This window comes from Phyllostomus hastatus, unplaced genomic scaffold (genome assembly GCF_019186645.2).
Source record: "Phyllostomus hastatus isolate PE091 unplaced genomic scaffold, TTU_PhHast_1.1 phas_contig_37, whole genome shotgun sequence".
In the NCBI taxonomy this organism is placed as follows: domain Eukaryota; kingdom Metazoa; phylum Chordata; class Mammalia; order Chiroptera; family Phyllostomidae; genus Phyllostomus; species Phyllostomus hastatus.
Genome location: NW_025333867.1, coordinates 1,716,687 through 1,735,286, shown reverse-complemented (window position 1 = coordinate 1,735,286; position 18,600 = coordinate 1,716,687). Strand labels below are relative to the sequence as shown.

The 18,600-nt window shown below is 40.1% G+C and overlaps 1 protein-coding gene and 1 pseudogene across 2 annotated transcripts in view; both read right to left on the bottom strand.

The window, feature by feature from the left end:
* Positions 1 to 18,600, bottom strand: part of FARS2 (phenylalanyl-tRNA synthetase 2, mitochondrial) — a 545,053-nt gene that overhangs the window by 471,060 nt on the left and 55,393 nt on the right. The gene's annotated exons all lie outside the window — the stretch shown is intronic.
* On the bottom strand, positions 7,907 to 11,651 carry LOC123820729 (annotated as a pseudogene).

The following is an 18,600-nucleotide window of genomic DNA, read 5'->3' as shown; positions in this document are numbered from 1 at the left end:
AGCTGCTGGATGATCTTGTGCACGATATTAATGATTTGACTGAAGAAAATAAAGTGTTGCTCCTAAAATGTCAAGGTCCCTACTCTGGAATCCATACTGCCCAAAATAAATGTCCTTTCAGTCCTCAGCACAGTAACCTGGCTTTTCCTGGGGCTAAACATAAGCCCCAACATGACTGAGTTACACATCAGAGGGGACAGGGACAGAGTAAGCTCTCCTGTGAAGGTCACTTAAAGTAAATAATACCGTACTGAATGCTCCTGGATCACCCTCTTTTGGAGTTTCTCCAGTTACATAAGGATAAGATAGGAGGTGACTGTCATGGCAAAAACAAACAAACGAAAAGTGTGTATATAATCTAAATTATAAAAATATATAGGTAAATAGCCAAACAAAAATGTTGTACCTGTGAATGTTCCCCAATAGTAGGTGAGAAGTCACCTCACCAGTTCCTCCCTGACATTGAGTATTATTGAGTTCTTGTCAATTCTGCCAATTAATGCTTAACAATATATGTTTTTTATTCATTTGTTTTACTATTTGTAATATTTAAAATGTTTCCATATTTTTATTAAACCTTTGCAATTTTTCCCTTAAGCTGGCAATTCTTGATTTTACTGCTAGAGTGACCATTGTTTTCGAACAATTTCATCCATCACATATATTTATTGCATGTATCAAAATTATTTGGCCAACTGCATGTCATCCTTTCTTATGATGTGTAATAAGAAAAATAATCATTTAATAAATTTATCACTAAGCAAAATTGTGGCACCTTCCTAAACAGTAGACAATTTTTTCATGGCTACTCTGAAAATACATGCAAAATATTTCTGATACTTGTGTTTTAGAAACCTGTTGCTTGAGCTGGAGGAAGATTGTACGCCCTACAAGAAATGCTTGTTGCTCCTCCTCTTCAGCAACTGGGTGATCCCTACATCCCTGAGGCTTGGAGGTCAGACACAGCTGAAACCAGCCCCTGCACAGGGAGGCAGACAAAGCAGCAGAGACCATGCCAGTCTCTGCCTATTGCTGGACGGCAGAGAGGCAGTATTTAGCATACTCATTAGGTGTATTCATTTTGCTCCCTGATGGTAGCAAAAAATAATGCATCACTTTGGCAATCACTTTCCTTAGCTGCGTATTCAAGCTGGAAAAAGATCTGCCTCAAGTGCTATGACATGCAGTATTCAGCAATTTCTCTTCCCTTTGACAGAGGAAAAAAAATTTAAAACATCTACAAAAGCTGCCAACTTACAAAGGGATGAGATATCAAAAAGGATTAATATGCCAGGTATCTATGGGGTAACCAAGCAAATAGAAATATTCTTTTTTAATCTAAAAAGACTAACCAAAATTAAAAGGAACACTTACAAGTGAAAGCCATATTTGATAAAATGTCAAATTTCCTGAATTCTGCACCTGTGAGCTGCATAGGAAGTACAAGGAACCAGATGTTTGCCAGCACTTGCTAACAAACTCCTTCCTGCTGCAAGATAGCATGTCTCTCAACATGGCAATCTAAGGAGGCAGGGAAGTGACAAAGGAAATATGTGATCTGTTCTCCGTGGAAAGCCTATCTGACTCTCCTTCCACAGGACATTGTACTCTTAATGCACATCTTTCTAGAAGAGGGATTACATCTCAGGGGCTCAAGCCAAGCCCAGTAAGGCTAGATTTCATCATTTCATCACAGTATTACAATAAACAACTACAACTTCTCAAACACTTTCTGTATATAGTTAATTATATACCTATTTTGGGTCCCTGAATGTGTGCTCTTAATACGTTGGTAAATGGAAATTCATTTCACAAAAATAATTCAAAGGCTCCTTTACTGACATGTTCAAAATACAAGAAACAGAAGAGCTGAGAAAGGGAAGGGAAGATGGTTCAGAGGTGGTAGGATCCATATTATCACATAAGAGCAGAAAGAAACTGTAACAAACACTTTGGTAAAAAATGACAGTCTCTTCCCTGCAATTATCCCTAAAAACAGCAGTGATTGGCAGGTAAGGGGGAAAAAAAGTAGAATCAATTATACATTAATTGGTGAAGAGAATAAACCCCAGGAGAAAAATGCTAATCAGTTTCAAGCAGGAAATGTGTAAGTTCATTATCCTCACTCCTTTCTGAATAACTGTACAGCCCTGTACAATAGGGGCTGCTATCACTGCAGAACCAGAGTCAGCCGTGGAAAGTCCTTGGTAAGACCAGCGTCCTGCCAGCTATTCCCTAAGGCCCAACAGTAACAAGACCTTCACCAGTCTGGTCATCCGGCTCTGTCCTCCCAGCTGGCTGACAGGAAACCCTAGTTACAATTCTGGATGACGGCTGTTCTCAATCCTACATATTCATAACATAAGAGTAACTCATAATGAAAAGTCTGTAAGAAAAGCATAACTCACTACTTGTGTAATTTTGGCTGTAAGGAAAGCTGTAGGAAAACTTTTGAGCATCTCATAAATCATGATGTAAACATAACCCTGTCTTTACAAGGCCAACCCTTGGTATCTCTATTGAGCCAAGAGGGGTAGCCCAAGATGCCATGAAAGACATGCAACGTTATCCTGTCTGTTAGAACTCTGTCAGTTTAAATGACCCAGTGGGTCTTTAAAATACGTAATAGAACATAGAGAAAGAAAAACTGCCTTGAGAGAAAAAAAACATTGCAGATTAGAGGGAAAACTTCTAGAATTTTCACATTTAATGACAAATTACATGCCATATTCTATCCTTGTGGTTATATCATTATACCTCCATAATAAATACTTTTAATTTCCCCCCTGAAAATACACAGATACTTTAATAAAAACAAAAACAAAAAAAGAAATCCCACCCAGAAACAAAATTATTGATGTCATAAGCTAATAAAAGTAATAACATTGCAGTGGCTTCCAAGATAAAAGTTTTCAAATAAAACAGTAATTTTTGGTGGGTGTTATAGAAGATGGAACCCATTGCCTATAAAATAGTAGAAATAATCCACAACAATCCAGATTTTGATTAATAACACAAGAGTTTAGTCAGAGAAGAGGAATACAGACATAAAAATCAAACTCCCATCATTATTATCTCGAAGCATTTTTGAAACTTTCCCCTTTGGATATAAGTTTCTCTCCTCAAAAATACCAGACCAAAGACAAAACAAAACAAAAAATGAAACAAAACAGCAGACAGAAAACAATGAATCCTGCTTGCGCAGACACCGAGAGGAATTCAGGGCCCAAGTTGCATCTCCAGGAGCCCCACGGGAGGAGAGCTTTCACCAGGACCACCCTGTCCCGCTCAGCGAGAAGAGCCCTCAGTGATGTGTAGCTTACTTCTCCACCCCATCAAAACCAAATGAAATAATGATCAGAGAAAGAACACATGATAAGACTTCAATTCCTCAATTAAAGCATACAAAGCATCTAACTGTGTACAGTTTCACAATGGTATATGATTTTTTTTAAAAAAACAAATATACTTGCTGCCTGGCAAAACCAGGACTGTTTCACAAGAACATGCTCTATGCTTCAGTCTCATCACCGGGTATAGCTACTGTTCAATGTGTTATGTAACCAACTTCCCTTGCATAGGCAAACATGCATTTGCTTTTATACATTACACTCTATACTTTTATAATAGCTCAATTTTTAAATACCCAATGTCACTGCAATCATTTTACAATTCTTTGAAACAATTTCAAAAACTGTATTACATTAAATGAAAAGAACATGTTATAATTTATTTCACCACTTTCCTACTGAAAATTTAGGTCACTTTATAGGTAGATTTATATTTATTTGCATCATTATTTGGTGATTCGTCTTGCTCACCAGATTGCAAACCCTGTGTTTGTTTTTGGTCACTTGTTCTCATTCCATAACAGTATTGGAACCGTACCAGGTAGACTATGGCATTTGGTGAATGAATGAGGAACCTATCCTTCAATTCTTGGCTCAAATCAGCCTCATCCACAGAATATTCCTGATACATGTGAGCTGTACAGAATGGTCTCTCTTCTGAAATTCCCCTGTAGGTCTACTTTTACAACTTCCTTGCAGGGGAAAAAAAAATGCTATTTTCTGAGCACTGTTAGGTGCCGACCACCGTGCTAGTCATATTCAAGAGGAAACTCTAAGCCAAAAAGGGCTGCACCTCAGCCTAAAGGACATGCCAAAAACCTACCACAAAATTTTCAATCAAGGGTCCTTCCAGAGATCTTCAGTGGCCTCACAAGGAGTCTGACTCTCGTAAAAGCTCAGTTCCCACTCTAAATGTCATCTCTGGTCCCTATGCCTGGGAACGGTCTGAGAAAACATAAGTACACAGCACACTGCAGCTCAGGATATGCCATGGTGCCCGCTCACTGGGCAGGGAGATGTGAGCCAACAGCTCAGGAGTGGTGCACTAGAGTTCTAAATAGCTGTGATTTTATCAAAAAGGGTGGGGGGAGGGGCGATAGCAGAACTTGGTGACATCACATGCAAAGCAGGGAAAAATGTAAAGGAGAAATCTGTGAATGTAAAGTCATTAGTCCATTCTGGAGAAAGGAGTAGGAAATAGGATTCTAAGACTTTCTTGACTTGTGATCATACTGTACTTATTTTCATAGGTACCTTCCCAAAATAAAGATATCATTTATATCTTTGTGCTACCACCAACCCCTCAAATTGCAAGCCAGAAAGCAAGGTGTGAATTATCATTCACTGAACTCAACAAAGGCCTCTATTTTCTTCTATCTTAAATGATACTTTAAAAACTAATAAATTACTAAGATTTTTATTTCACATATGAAAACCAGAAAAAAACAGAAAGCTCAATACCATTGTTTATTTAAAAGTACTGTAAGACATTTACTTTCCTGAGAATCCATGAGAAGATGAATCAAAGTATCCCAGCCAAAAGCAGCACCAAGACACCAGGCAGGTGAGACAAGCCAACCTGGACCTCCCAGCCCAGCCCAGCTGCCGTGTAAAATCAATGCATGAGTAAAGCCAACACTATGAGTAACAGGACTACCCAATCAAGACACAGAATGATGGGAAATAATAAATTATTGTTTGAATTCTCCTAAAAGCAAAAGGCATTTACTTTCCTTCACACCATGTATTTTTAGTAGCTGTATTTTTTGTGACGTGATTCACAGCAGCTAAACAAGCATCTCATTATACTGCATTAATGATCACAGGGAAATGCTATAGCACTTCCTACAGTACATCTCTAATGACTTTCTAAAGATAAGTAAGACATTGTGTGTGAAGGATTTAGGGAAAGGAGAGGAGAGGGAAGGAAAGGTGGTGACTGGAGGTCCAACATCCAACCAGATTTACTTAGAGACAGGGTAACTTTCAAAAGTTAAGTCATTTATATGACAGATCTCTACATGGATGAAAAATTATCCTGGAGCATACACTAAACACAGATGACACCTACCTAATGGGGATGAAGTAGATGTAACAAAACTTAGCACAAAATTTTGCCCTCTCTGCAATGCTCTCACCTCACCAACCTTGCGCTGTCCTAACTTTGTCTCCTTCAAGGCACAGAGGTCAGGGATCCATTATGAGAGGGAAATATAAATACATATGAGAACATCGAACCTCAGCACTCCCATACTCCCAGTCCACCTCTACTGTTTCCTTCCCTCTGCTCCTGTCCAAGTCCCACCCTAAAGGTGACTTTTACAAACTGCAAGAACACATCAAGCCCAATGCATGAATCCACATTTTTATACAAGATTTTAAACAAACATGAACACCATGAAAAATGCAAATCACATAGCTTACTGAAATTAACACTAATGTCAGGAGAATAATAAGACAATGGTCGTTTTGTACAGGCAACCCCAGAACAGGAGAAATCTATTACTTTTCCTCCCTTTGGGACCCAAGAGTAGGTCAGATCCTTTCTGTAAGATCATCTCTCACCCATAACTGACATTTCGGATACAGATGAGAGATGACTCCAATGGTAGCTTTCAGTTAAAAAGAAAAACAAAATTAACAAGCTTCCTTTGACACCAAAAACTTGAACTCTTAAAAAGCACAATTTTCTTTCACCGCCTGGCTTATTTCACTTAGCATAATGCTCTGCAGATGATCTCACCTGTAAGTGGAACCTAATCAACAAAACAAGCAAGTAAAATATAACCAGAGACTTTGAAATTAAGAACAAACTGTCAGTAACCAGAGGGGAGGTGGGAGGGGATAGCAGGGGAAAGGGTTTTCAGGTACAAGTATAAAGGACACATGGACAAAACCAAAGTGGGTAGGATCAAGGGTGGGAAGTGGGGATGGCTGGGGTTGGCAGGGAGTGGTAGGAGGAAAATGGAGAAAATTGTACTTAAACAACAATAAATATAAATAAATAAATAAAACACCAAAACCTTTAAAACAAAAAAAAAAAAAAGCACTATTTTCTCAAGTTTCAAGAGACCAAAATCAATTTCCCAATCTGTCCTATCCCTATAAAGAATTTTTACTTTCACCCATATTCCATCTATTAAAGTGGCTCTTAACTTTAATATCCATGGCAGTCTCTGTACTGCCTTAAGAGGTCAGAAGAAAGCAAAGAAGTGAGAGAAGGAAGAAGCAAAATGCTTTCCAGCCATAGCATAAAGCTGGCACTTGGCAGAGCTAAAAGCTTACAATACTCAGTTCAGATAATAGCAGCAGTGGGTTAAATTGAAGGTCAGTCAACTGGTCAACTCCTTTCACTCTCCATTTGTGGATCTTTCCATCATCAATGCATCTGCAGCAGCCTTCCTCCAGCCTGCCTCTGGTTGTGCTGAGCTCTGGGATAAAAGCATGTCCAAATCTGCAACACCACAGAGGCCAACTTGCCTATTAGGAGGCCTACAAGACCCCATCCTTTGGGCTAAACGGAGTTCCATATACTCTTAGTACGTCCAGCACTCTGAAAAGCTTCACTGTTTTTTCATGAATGCCAGGTAAATTTGTACTCAGGACCAGCTGTGCCTGTTTGTGCAGAGAAGGCTTAAAGGACTGCAGACAAATTAAATCACAAGAGGCGCTTAAGAGTGGTACACTAAATAGTTGGTTGTCTCATCTCTCATATGACTGAATTATCCATTTAAGAGACACAGTAAAATCAATTTCAAAAGGTCACCAAAAAACAGGATACTAGAGGCCACAGTCCTGGGCCTAGGGAGGCCAGAGAGCACGAATGTTGCATGCACAAGCTTGGGACTCAAGCTCTGCCACTCACAAGGTCTGTGATGTCAACAAGCTATTTAACTTCCCTCAGTATTAATTCCCCAATCTGCTAAATGGGCATTTGTGGCTAAAATACATTGGAGTGGTATAGAAAGTCTCTGGACAATAGTAAATGCTACTGTTATTTGTTGGTGTTACTATCATCATTACACAATCTGCTCAAGGAAGGGACAGTCCTACATTCTCTAAAACAAACATACATTTGAACGATTCAAATTAATAATCCCCTCCCACAATCCATCATTAAAAGCAACTCAAAAAATAAGATATTAAATGCTTTCCCATTAAAATTTTTTCTTTATTTGTATAAGATCAACTTCCCTCCCCATGAACACAGAAGAAAAGAGGCAGAAGAGGAGAAATGCTCATGGAAAACAGTTCAGTCTCTGAAGTTTCACCAGGTGCAGGTGGAGGGGCTGGCCTCTCCTCTTACTTCCCATGGACTCCTGGCAATCCCATAAGCTCACCCTTCACTTATTTTGGTCATAATGCTTTGAATGCCATGGAGGTACCACAGAGTTTCTCAATTTAAACCCCATGGAAAGAACCCCACAGCAACTTGCACTCCATCCTCCACCAGACAAAGTCCTCTGAGCTGGCCAGGCCTTTCACATAAAGATGAGGGAAGCTGGACCCGCCTGAGGCTCCAGCACCATTGATGGTACAGTACGTGCATGGGGAGACTACAGGGCCACAGTGGAGGCTGTGCTTGGGTAGTAGTCTTTGTCTCCAGGCCAGGTAGGGGATTTGCAATCACTTTGCTGTCCGGCTGGGCTTCCATCCTGACGTCTGGTACTCATGCCAATGATCTTCTGTTAGAGAACAAAGAAAAGGTGGGAATGGCACTATGCCACAACTTGGGCTGATAGAGACCTTAGGCTCAGTCTGACAGAATGGGCAGACTGCAAGCTTGGTGGGATTAGTTGTAGGCAAGGACTTCATGGTGATGGTGTAGCCCTCCAGATGGGGTGCTTGTAGCCCTGAAGCCAAAAGGAGGTCATTCGTAATGTCCACACTTCAGGCCATTAAAGAGTCATGGTTCTCTTCCCACTTATAGCCCTTGCACAGGATTGACTCAGTCTGCCGACAGTCCTGAGACTGAGAGAATGGCTATTTGTAAGGTTTCAGTTCCTTTCCAGGGCCCATGTTTATTCACAGGCCCTTCATGATTTCCTCTAAAATGCCCTTCTCACTGGGATTGAGGATCAGGAATTTCTTAAGCAGGCTTTCACTCTGTATGGACATGAAGAAAGAAACATTATGCTGAATTTCTCTCCCTTAAAAGGCAGAGATAAAATGACCATCATAGAAAAAGGAAACTCCAAAGTTCCATAAATCCACCAAGGGGCCATCACAATTACGGCAGTGGAAGAGTTCCAGGGTATAATAAGGCAGGCACTGCCACAGAAGGTATTCAGTTTATTGCCAATAGTGAATTCATTCCTGAAGCCAGAGTCTGCAATACTGACATTAAGGTCAACATCAAAAAGTTCTATGGCTTTGGGGCCCAGTGGACAATACCTTCTGGTGGCAGTACTACAGAACAGACACTATCTGGTAGAATTTCCCACAAGCCTCTTTCTGTCCTGCACGTAATGGAACAAATCTCCTCCACTACTGTACACTATGACCAGGGAGAGTGTTTCCTGGGTCTAGGTCATCTCAAATAGTATCATAATAATAGGTAATTCAAGGCCTCCATCTCTTTATACTTCAAGGAATAGTCTCTGGAAGCTGAAAAAGCTCTAACTCTTGTTAATTACCTTCACAGACACCTTTGTCCCAGTCATAATGTGCCCAAACATCACTTTGGTAAGGCTGCCCTGGCCGATGCTCTTGAGGAGCCAATAATTGTCAATATGGATCTCATCAGTAAAGATGGTCTTAAGGCCAGCACCATGGTCACCTGCTAACTACACCAACAACACTAATTTTTACAACATTATATGATAAAAAAAATAAAGATGAAAAAATTAGGAAAAGAAATAGGAAAAAGGAAAAAAATAAGTCTAAAAATAAAATAGCAAGAAAACCCTCAAGTCACCCAAAAACTGAGAAAAATGAAAAAATAAAAAATAAGAACTAAAAATGATAAATAAAAATAAGAAATAAAAAAGAATAAGCACAAAATAAAGGATTTAAGTAAAAAAAGAAAATTTAAAATAGTAAAAATGAAAAAAGTAGAGGAAAAAAATAACGAACAAAATAGACAAAAGCCCAACTGTAGTCAAAGTTCTTTAAGCTACCAAAAATCAGTTTCCTATATAACAGAACCAAAAACTCAAGACCCAGCCACAGATTCATCCTGGTGCTTGAAATCCCCATTCCTTATGAGATTATAGCAAGAAATACATCAATCACAGCTAAGGGATTATCCACAGTGGATTTTCTCACTTTTTAGTTTCAAGAATCCTTTATTTTATTTTTTTAAGAGAGAGGTAATACGAGGAAAGGCTTTTTATTTATGTGTGTAATAGCAAACCATATTTACCTTATTAAAACTTAAAACACAATGGATGCTTCATTGGTCTTTTCATTTTTAATTTGAATAGCTGTAATAATTTTTGGCTTTTAAAGAGCTCATAATGTCTATACAATATAACCAATTCCTTTTCTTTTTAGCTCTGTCTCAAAATGATGCCATAACTTAACCTGGTGGATAATACGATAACAAAAATGTTCTGTTGCATAAGACACAGTAAGATGGCTTTCCTCAGATTTTCATTCATTTGCTGTTTTGCCCAGAGGTTTTGGAGGAAATTCTTCTCTACCATGCACCAAAGAAGTCATTAGGTCCATTTCAGTTATCTTTAAATATAGAGGTTGCATTTGTAGGTTAACAAAGCTACTCTTCCTTTTTTTCATCCAACAAGTTATCATACTGTGTCTGTAATGGGAGGGGGCATGGGTGCTAGGTGCTAGACATGGCACCAATAACTTAGGGGAAAAAAATCCATAAGTCCATTTATTTCTTATCAGTAGAAAATCTTTTTTCTTATCATAAGCAGAAAGTTTTTATTCCTTTAAAGAACAAATCATTTAAACCAAATCAAAGGCCTTAGCAGACATAAACCAAAGTAACAGTTTAAAGCATTAGATATTGAGGCACATGACATATAATAGCAGAAATGCTTCACTATCTTAAGCTTATAACAAACTTTGCTCCACTAACAGCTAAATTCTGCTAGCACTTGGGTGTGGTTGAGGGTCACAGTGCATCTGCAGAACTGAAGAACAGCTGTGTTCTACAAGTACTAAAGAATTTCAGACTACATTGGTAGGAATATATTTGATACTGAAGGGAGGAGGGGGAAAAAGTTAGTCCCCTCCTACAGGGCATTGGACAGCCCTGCAGAGATTCACAGCAGAAAAGCAGACTTCCCCTTGCTCATGCTCAGTGAATTCTCTCCAGCTGGCAATGCCTGCAGTTGTGAGTCCTCTGCACTGGTGCCCTGGTTCACTGGAAAAGGCATTTGTCCATCAAGTTCACAGAAGTGGCCATCAACACTGCTGAAGAGCATAAATAAAAGTTCACTTTGTCATCTACCTGATACTGGCCTTCCTGTGCCACAGTGTCACTGGCTGCCTGCATGGCCTCATTCTTTTGAAGCTTTTTTCTCTGTCTTCAGGGTACAGCTTCTCCATTTCCAAAAACTGTTTCAGGACTGACCCATCCTCTAATTCCAGTTTGTCTTGATTATTGGCCACTGTGTGTATAAATCTGATGGCACCACAGGAGTTCCCAATGGTCTGCTCCATGAAGTACACTTTAAGACTGATTTTTTTGTCTGTTCAGCTCAATCTGTTTTTTTCCTGAAGTTCTCTTGCTGGACCTCCTCCTGCAGCCCCACCACATACATGAAGTGCCACTGGCCAGCAACCCCCACACAGGCCACCACTTCATTCAGTATCTGGGGTTAATATCCATCAGCTTTAGGTGTAGCTTCACAAACCACAGGAAAAACTACAACCCAGAGATGATGAAAAATCTCTTCCTCTCCTTATGTAGATCTAAGTTTCTGACCCATATCATTATCCTTCTCCCTGAAAAACTTCTTTCAGTATTTCTTGCCGGGCTGATTGATACACTAGTGACAAATTCCCTCAATTTTTGTGGATCTAAGAAAGTCTTTATTTCTCCTTCACTTTTGAAGAATAATTTTGCCGAATACAAAATTCTAGGTTGTTTTTTTGTTGTTGTTGTTTTGTTTTGTTTTTCCTTGCTTACATGGTTTCTGAAGAAAAGTCTGATGTAATTCTTATCCTTGTGCCTTCATAGGTATGGTGTTTATTTCCTCTGGCTTTCTTCAAGTTTTTCTCTTTATCTTTGATTTCCTTCAGTTTTAGTATCATATATCTATGTTTAGATGTTTTGCAACTTATCTGCAGAGTGTTACCTACCTGGATTTGTGGTTTGATGTCTGCCATCAAAATTCTCGGCCATTACTACTTCAAATATTTCTTCTTTTCCTTTCTCTGTTTCTTCTCCTTTTAGTATTCCCATTACCTATATATGATATCTTTGTAATTGTCCTACAGTTCTTATTCTATTCTGGTTTTATCACTCTCTTTTCCCTTTGCTTTTCAGTTTGGGAAGTTTCTATTGACATATTTGCAGGCTCACAAAATGTTTCCTTGGCTTAGTCCAGTTTACTGATAAACCAAAAGGCATTCTTCACTTCTGTTGCAGTTTATTTTTTTATTTCTAGCATTCAGTTTTGATTCTTTCCAGAGTTTCCATCCCTCTGCTTGAATCCATCTGTTTTTGTATTTTGTCCACCTTTGACATGAGAGCCCTTAGCCTAACCGTATTTTAATTGCCCAGTCTGGTAATTCAAAGATCCCTACCACATTTGATTCTAGTTCTGATGCTTCATTTGTCTCTTTAAATTGTGTTTTGCCACCCTGGTTGGTATAGCCCAGTGGACTGAGCACTGGCCTGGGAACCGGGGTGGGGAGGGCGGTGGACACCAGTTCTGTTCCCAGTAGAGGACCTGCCTGGGTTGAAGGCCAGGTGGACTCCAGTTGGGGGCGTGCAGGAGGTGACCGATCAATGTGTCTCTCACACATTTCTCTCCCTCTCTCTCTACCTTCCCCTATCTAAAAATCAATAAAAATATTTTTAATTGTGTTTTGCCTTTTAGCATGCCCTATAATTTTTTTTTTGTTGAAAGCCAGACATGATGTACTGTGTAAAGGGAACTTGAACAAGCCTTTAGTGTGAGGTTTTATGTTGATCTAATTATAAGTTAGGCTGTATTTACTGTTTGCTGTAGTTGTGGGTGTCAGAAGCTAAACTTTCCTCTAGTGTCCTTGTTTATATCCTCCCCGTTGCCTTTGGCTTTCCCTTTAATAGGGTCAGAGTCTTGCAGTTCTTTGAGCGGTACTCCCTTGTCATAATCCAGGAGCCTGATTGATATGGTGGTAAAATGTTAGGGGAGAAGAAGCCCTCTACAGTGCTACAATTAGGTCCCAGTCTTTTAGTGAGCCTAGGCCCCTGGGCACCTGGACTGTGACTTTTACAGGTGTGTCTTAGCTTTCTTTTTCCTGGTTAGGTGAGACCAAAATCTAAAGGGAGTTTGAATTGGGTATTTCTCATCCCAAGTCAGTTAGATTCTGATAAAACCCAAGTCTGTTAAGCTTTGGTAAATTAATCTAAGGGAAGGCTTCATTAAGGAGAACAAAATGCTTTAGATATATTTTGAAATGTTTACTTTTCTCCTCCCACTGTCAGAAAAAGGAGAGGATTTTTCTGAGGCTCTGGAGGGACTACTGTAAGTAAAATTCATGAAAGCATGAAGCTCTTCCAACCCCTCCCCCCATTCTGAGTCCTGGTTGTTTTAAATTCTCAAGCTTATGCACACCAAGCCTCCAGGAATTTACCTATTGCAACTTAACTATTCCTACCAATCCTGGTAGTGTGTACAGGGGTGGGGGAAGAGGTTCTGCCCCTGACTTCTGCTTCTGGTAAACCGTGATTCTTGGTACCTACTTCTCTCACCATTTCATAGTGAAACAGTTTGCCCTATGACCTCAGTTCTCTTATGTATCTAATAAGTGACTATCAGTTCGTTGGGCTTATTTTCTTATTGAGAAGACAGAAGTGTAAACTTCCAAGTTCTTTAAATGGTGTCCTGTTAAATACTTTGGTTTATTAATGTAATATTTTGATAGGTTTATAGTCCTATTTATAATGTTCTATCAAGTGTTTTTCTTATAGCATGCAATCTGAAAGAACTACTTACACACAGGAAAAATACACTCAGCACATACAAATGTTTAGAGAAGTAGCTAATCTGTCCTACAGTGCCACTTACCATAGATAAATCTTGATTGTACCTCTACCTGTTTTGATTACAATGATCTTTTCTTTATAAGTAATTTTTAAAACCAGATGTCAGCTGACACAAATATGGCTCCATTAGTCTGTTACAACTGCCAGTTAAGCATCTGGATAGCCACCAGCACCCCTCTCCACAAGTAAGCTGTAACAAGATGACAAAGTAAGCACCAAAAGTATATGCTGCTTTACTTCTCATTCACTACTCATTTGTTGATTCCATGCAAGCTGGCAGGAGGGAAATGACTTCATTTAAATAAAGCAGTCTCCTACATGATCTTTTATCATGGTCATTTACCTCTGAACATGCATTTATAACCAGCCCAGCACAACTGTGTTCAGTATTCTGGTGCCCTCTGGTGCCCTCTGTTTCCCTCTCCTCCAAAATCACTCTAAGCTTTAGAAATAAAACAAATTCTTTTCAAGACAACACAAAGGACATCCCCTAAAAATGGAATTTATTTATGAAAAATTGTGTATTTACTCTTACATGTTAAAATTTCAGTCACCTTCACAGTACTCTTCGTTTTCATGCAACATACCTATGGAGACTTTTTTCCACTGCTCAAAAGAGTTTTTGAACTCATCGATTTTGATGCCTTTTTTTATTTCACCTCTTCCACACTGATGAAACACTTCCCTTTGAGTACTTTTTATCTGGAGAAACAAAAGAAAGTCACTTTGGAAGAAATCAGGTGAATAGGGAAGGTGGGGCATGGGCGTCATGCCTTTTTGGTCAAAAACTGAACACTCAGCAGAGTGCAGGTGTGTTTATAAATCACATATCATGACACAGGTAAACACATTAAAAGCCTCCTCAAAAAAATTTCATTGAATCTGAATGCAGCCTCTCATAACAATGCCAGCTGGTACGCTGATACAGATGGGTTCCTAAAACATTCATCTAGTAGCAGAAGCCTGTACTGCAAGAGGCCTGGCCTCCAGAAGATAATTCTGGTTTTGGGGGGGCCTCCCTCATATGTTGCAAACAGTAGATCTTAATGCTTTGGGAAATGCATATTGTTGTTGTTTTTAACTTATTTTCCCCTTTTTTTAATTGTTGTTCAATTACAACTTCCTCCCTTTTCCACCCATTACTCTCCCCTGCCCTACCCACCCCCAAACTCCCATATTCAATCCTCCCTCCACCCCGTTGGCTTTGTCCATGGTCTTTTATACAAGTTCCTTGACAACCCTTCCCTTTTTTGCCCCCATTACCCTCAACCACCCACCCCTCTGGTCACTGTCAGTTTGGTCTTTATTTCCACATCTCTGGTTCTATTTTCTTCACTTGTTTGTTTGGTTACTTAGGTTTGTTGCTGGTATGTCATTCTTTCTTTGAAAAACAGGGGAGAGATATTACTCCTCTGCAAATTATTATTTTTCAGATTATGAGTTGGTTTTTTTCAGGTTGTATTTGATAATTTCTCTTTGCTCCTTTAACTCACTATCAAATGAAATTCACATCTACCTCTATGATTTTTGGCTTCAAAACTTAACTCATTTACCTAGATAAATCTATAGCGAATTTCATTACATATAATTTGTGACTCTAGAATCACATTCACGTCCACAAACCAAAACATCACACCCAGGGTTTGATTTCACTAAGCAGGTGCAGAGTGCAAGGAAAGAGATGGCCAGCTATACACAAAAGTTACAATGGGGAATGGTAAGATAGCGCATAATGTAAAAGATTCTCCTTGTCTTACATTATTTAGCATCATGTGAGGGCAAGGGGTCTTAATACTTACTAATGCTTAAATCCTTGTCCAAGATTAGATACTACCCACATAGGCTGTTCCTTATTCCAAAAAATATTATTCCTGAAATTCAAGTCATTTAAACAAACATGGAAACCTTACATTACAAAAGATTCATAAAGCACATTTTTCATATAGCCAAGAATTCATTATAAAATCATCATCAACCAGTTATCTCCACCCAAAATTTTCCTGCTTCGTCCTTTAAGAGTTTTGTATGTTGGATTTTCTTAAAATAGAGTACAACTTTACTTTTGTTACATAGATTGTATTTCTTTCCCCAAAATCTACAGATTGCTATATAAAATCTGCCTCACAAATTCTCCAAAGACTTTTCAAATGAAAGTAATATAAACTCTCAATTCAATTAGATGAAAAGTAATGAAAACTGTATTTCCCCAACTACTCCTCCTTCTTGACAAAAGGGAGCTGAAGCTCTTCGGATGCCACTGAGCCACTGGCAAGCCACCAGCCACCAAGACTTCCATGGATCACAAGCATGGGAAGAAACCCCCTAGAGTAGATCTCTTATGCAAACGAGATATACAAGATGATTAATCCTTAGAGGGGAAAAAAAACATGCAATTAAACTGAAGAGGAACAAGATACAAGCTCTACCTTAGGAGAAATCAGACTACAGGCAGTTCACCAAATAAGGTCACTGCTTACAAAGTACTGATGAACTTCCTCAGCTATTTCTTAGAAGGAGAAACCATCAAGACTGGTGATCCCTGTTGAAAAATAGAAACAACCCACCCCACCCCTACATCTTCCTTTCTGCCCCGCTTTCACCTACCTAGGTCAACTGCTCACTCTCCTCCACCCCACACACTGCACTGCATTCATCAAAGGTTCTGTTAAATCCATCTCATCAGTATCCCAGGGATCGATCTACCTCTTTTCCTATGCACCTCTTTTCCCCCCATCATACCACCTTTATCTACCATGGCCCCTTAGCTGCTTTCACTGCTCCAATCTTAGCCTTCCAATCGATTTTCTCCCAAACCAGCAAGATCTTCCAAATTTACAGGACTGATCAAGTCACTCTACTGGTTAAAAATCCTTCAGTGATTCCTCAGTACCAAAAGTATCTCTACAGACAAGATCCATGTTCCTCAGCATAATTAAAAGGCCTTCATAAATTGGCTTGGAGGGTCCCAAATTTTGCTACACCTTGAAACCTCAGAAGGTTTACAATTCCCAATACCCCAGCACAATGCATTCCAATTCAGTCACAAAAAGCAAAGTATAATACTACCAGTAATTTAGGAAGTGACTGGGTAAACCAAACTAGCTGATGACAGTCTCTCTTTTTAGCAAAGCTAGAAAGGTCAAATCCTTCTCACAGCTGTCAGCAAACAGGCAATCTGGAACCTGAGTGAAGGACTTTGTGGCATATTCCAGCCAAGGGATTTGTCTGACATATCCCTCCCAGACAAGAGGAAGATGAACTTCCAACATGGGATTTATATCATCCTTTAATAAACCATTATCTGTGTAAATAGCACCGAGGTTTGTTTTTAGGGGAGTAGTTGTTTGTATTTCACTGATAAATTTGCTTTGGACTCTCCCCACCTTCCAAATTTTCTCTGTCTCTCAGACTAACCCTCACACTTTCCCACCCAGAATCCTCAAATCTGAGTTAGAGGTCATGCTATGTACTCTCTGGCTACTTGTACTTGCCCTAAGCCAAGGTCTGCCTATGGACCTGATGGCAGACCCCATTAAACACCAAGTTCTCTAACAGCTGGGACATGACCTCCCTGGTGACCACGCATTTCCAACAGGAAGCACCAGTTGAAAGTTCAGAAGAAAGGGCCCATGTCTTCGCTGCTCCACATTGGTTGGTCTCCAGCACTTGCAGCACTTGCACATATTAGGCATTCAATCTTTAATTTGAGTCCAGGTTAGAACTCTTAAATTGATGAGTTGACACTGTGGTCTGAGCCATGGCTCTTTAAGAAATAACAGCCCAGTGACTTCTGGCCAAGATGGAGGCATAGGTAGTCTCACTGTGCCTCCTCAAGCAACCAAAACTAAGGACAACAAAAATTTACAAACAAAAACCAACCTGAACAGAGAGAAATGAACCGAATGGAAATCTGACTGCCATACATCCAGACCGGTAATGAAGGGCAGAGTAGGAGGCCTATGCAGAGGGGTCAAGGGGTCCAGGCAGGAAAAAGTGGTGGCTGGCAGACACGAGCTCAGGGCGCAGACAGCAATTGGTGGACCCCAGAAGCACAGAGGCAGCTGATGGACCGATGGCAGACCCTGGGCGTAGGAGGCAACAAGCAGACCCAGTGAGGTGCGTAAGGCAGCTGGCTGTCCACAGTCACACATTCACACGCAAACTAAGCAAAAATGGGCAATGACACAGACCAAACAACCCAGGGACCCAGTCCCGAGAAATAAAGCCAAAGGCACCGACTGAAAACACCTGTGGGAGTTGAGGCCAGGAGATTCTCTCAGCCTCACAGGAGGCTCCTTGGGGAAACCCACAGAGTCAGAGAAAGTACACAAGCCCACAAGCCCACCCGCCAGAGAACCAGCACCAGAAGGGCCCAATTTGTTTGTGGGAAGTGGCAAAGTGGACTGAAGTCCTTGAGAGAGGGGAGCAGCCGCCATCGTTCCCTCTGGGACCCGCCCCCACATACAACTTCACCACCCAGCTACTGAGGTGCCCCGCCCTGGTGAACACCTAAGGCTCCGCCCCTCATACGTAATAAGCACGACCAGACCAAAGGAAAAAATAAAATAAAAAGATGGCTCAAACAGAGTTAAAAGCCCCAGATCCAGTTTTTTTAAGCGACTGTGAGATAGCCAACCTATCAGATGCACAGTTCAAAGCACTGGTGATCAGGATGCTCACAGAATTGGTTGACTTTGCTCATAAATTAGATGAACAAATGCAGGCTATGATAAGAGAAATGAAGGAAAATGCACAGGGAACCAATAGTGATGGGAAAAAAACTGGGTCTCACATCAATGGAGTGGACCAGAAAGAAGAAAAAAACACACAATCAGAAAAGAATGAAGAAACAAGAATTCAAAAAAATGAGGAGAGGCTTAAGGACCTCCAGGACAGCTTTAAACATTCCAACATCTGAATTATAGGGGTACCAGAAGGGGAAGAGGGAGAGCAACAAGTGGAAAAGTTATTTAAACAAATAATAAAGAACTTCCCCAATCTGGCAAGGGAAATAGACTTCCAGGAAGTCCAGGAAGCTCAGAGAGTCCCAAAGAGGTTGGACCCAAGGAGGAACACGACAAG